The following is a 2,737-nucleotide window of genomic DNA, read 5'->3' as shown; positions in this document are numbered from 1 at the left end:
TTGGTTACATTTTATCCAAGAAACAATAAATATATATGTATTTAAAAATATGAACCATGAGAGAATGAAATAGGAAATTAAGAATGATTTTATGGGCGTTGCCTTTTTTTTTTTTTTTTTAAGTTCCTAAAAGACTGTCACAGGATAAAAGAATCACTGGCTCCAGGTCTCTTTGAGATAATAAGTGATGAAATTAAAAAGACAAACAAAAAAGTAAAACATACCTTGGACACAGGGCAGGGAATGGTGTTATGTGACCTTGTTTTAAGGTATGGTTTTCATCTTGCAAGAAGGCTTCTTTTCTAGAGGGCTCTCTGGTTCCTCCCCTTCTTCTTGGGGAGGAGTCTTTTCCTTTGATGTCTTTGAAGCTGTAGGCCAACCCTTCCCTTTGCTTTTCACGGGGTTTGGCCTCACTGTAGCCTTTAGCCTGCGTTTGGGCATTTTCTTTTCTTTTCTTTCAGGTTTAGACTTAACCATGTTTTTGCTTTTCTTCTTTTGAACTGCCAAAGTCACTGTCATCATCATCTAATAGGAAATCTTCCATCACTGCCGGAATCTTTCTCTTTTTCTTTACTGCCCTCATATTCCATGAGCATCGCTCTCTGATTGGAAGCTGCTTTAGAAGCTGCCTGCTGTTGCTGGTACACATTTTTATGATCTTCTTTTTCATCTTTACTGGCCTCTGCTGAGTGAGAATCATCCTTCTTGGTCTTCACATCTTTTTCTTCGGAGTCCTCACTATCTTCCTGTGAATTCTTTCCAGATTACCTCTTATTTTTAGCTTTTCAGGAAGATGAACAAATTTTCTTAGCTGGAGGGCCCAAATCTCTTTCCATAATCTTCATAGGCATCATCAGATTCCTGATCTTTCTGTTTCTGACAGGCCAAGAACTGTGTACTATCAGAACAGGAACATGTCAAACAGACAAAAACCAGGATTCCCCTTACCCTGTGTGCTGGCCTCCCTCCAAAGTCTGCCAATGGGCAAAAACCCAAGCTACTGGCTTCTAAAACTCTGCTGCTTATTGGTTCAGGGTTCCTTAATCAAACAAGCTCCCCACCCCCATTCCTCTGTCTCTTCAAAATGCCATATCTGTCTCTTTCTATTAGGCTGTATACCCATTGAAGCAAAAACATATGCTAATTGTTCTTCTGTCCCCAGAACCTACCATATTATATAGCAAATCAAATCTGTAACAACAATTTTAATAATATATTGCATTTTTGCATCATATTAGACATTGTGTTAAATGCCTGGTGTTCATAAAGCTAGTTCATCTTCATAATTACCCAATGATTTCAATATTTGTTAGTATTTCCATTTTAGTAATGGGAAAATGAGGCTTATAATCACATACACTGAATTTAGGGTTTTGTTTCATAGACTAATCAAAAACCACAAGCCCCTGCCTAGTTTAAAGGCCAAGTTTAGCTTCCCTTCAATTTCAGCAAGCAGCCATCTAAGTACTGAGATGTAAGTAAGAAAAGACTCAGGCTCCTGTGAGGGTCTCTAGGGTACAGTACACACCAGCAGGTCATGGACACTTAGTTGGAGCAACAGCCTCTCTTGAATGTGGAACATGGCCACTCTGATAACTGACAGTCGGGAGTTCTTCATGCTATTGAAAAAGCAACTCACCCATACCAGAAGTTCTTAACATACCAGTTTTATATAACATGTTTTCTCCTATGTCAAAGAACAGAAGAGGTATGGGTGTGTATTTGTATCTTTGTGTCTTGTTTCCTTTAGATTCTTTCTACATATAGAACCATACAGCTGGGCTTTTTTTATTGTCATCCTGAAGTCTTTCGGTTTTAAACACTTCTCTTTGAATTTCTACTTCAGAGGAAAGGGACCAATTAACCAGTGGATGTATGGTTTATTTTGCTGTACATTCTTCTACAGTAACTAGTGTGTTATTTTCTCATTTTCTTTTTCACACGTCAACCGAAAGAGGAGGAAAATTCTGCTTTTACCACTCCTTTCTATCTCTACCCATTGCTAACTACCTCCCCAAAAGGAGGAGACGCTGAAGTGACTGGTCAGAGCTGAGTAGTGAACATAACATGAAAGCCCCCAACCATAAGCAGTCTTCTGCTTCCAGTTCTTTCGCCCAAATGCAGCATTCTCTCTTCTGTGTCTGGAAGTCATGAGGTAGACACACATTGGACATGGTCCACCAGCCTCTTCCTACTTTCCGTTCCATCTCAGATTGGGGGAGGAAGGGTATGTGTGAAGCATACTTTTTATTCTTAATCCATATGACTTCTAGGATAAAAAGATTCAGAGTTGACTCCATAGACCCCCAAAATGGAAAGGTGTAGGACAGTACACTTTGGCTTTCATGCTAAAGTTTCCTGAAGAAAAAAAAAAATAAAGAAATCTAGAAAAGCCCTACTTTCACTTGTGTAATATGTTTGTCTGACAATAAATAATTTTGGCCCTTTATTTTTCATTTAGCAATTTTTAAAAAATATTATCAACCTGAGAAAGGCAGAATAATGAATGATGGGATTTCAGCCCCAAAACCCTACCTTTCACGTTTAACAACTATATCTCTTTCCTCTACTTTACATTACAGCAGAGATAGGGCAAAGAGGTATCCTGAAATGCGGAGAGAATTTGAGGAGACAGAAGGAAATACTCAATTCAACCTTTGGACCATGATGTTTCCTGGGGCTCAGCTGCCTACATTCCTTCCTTCCCTGGCTGAACATGGCAGATATTAGTAATTGT

General features: G+C 38.9%; 1 pseudogene; it reads right to left on the bottom strand.

Moving 5' to 3' along the window:
• Positions 1-297: 297 nt before the first annotated feature.
• On the bottom strand, positions 298-1,643 carry LOC116590162 (annotated as a pseudogene).
• Positions 1,644-2,737: the final 1,094 nt, after the last annotated feature.

The sequence above is a fragment of the Mustela erminea genome, chromosome 5 (genome assembly GCF_009829155.1).
Source record: "Mustela erminea isolate mMusErm1 chromosome 5, mMusErm1.Pri, whole genome shotgun sequence".
NCBI classification, from domain to species: Eukaryota; Metazoa; Chordata; class Mammalia; order Carnivora; family Mustelidae; genus Mustela; species Mustela erminea.
This window is presented reverse-complemented; position numbering and strand designations above follow the sequence as displayed.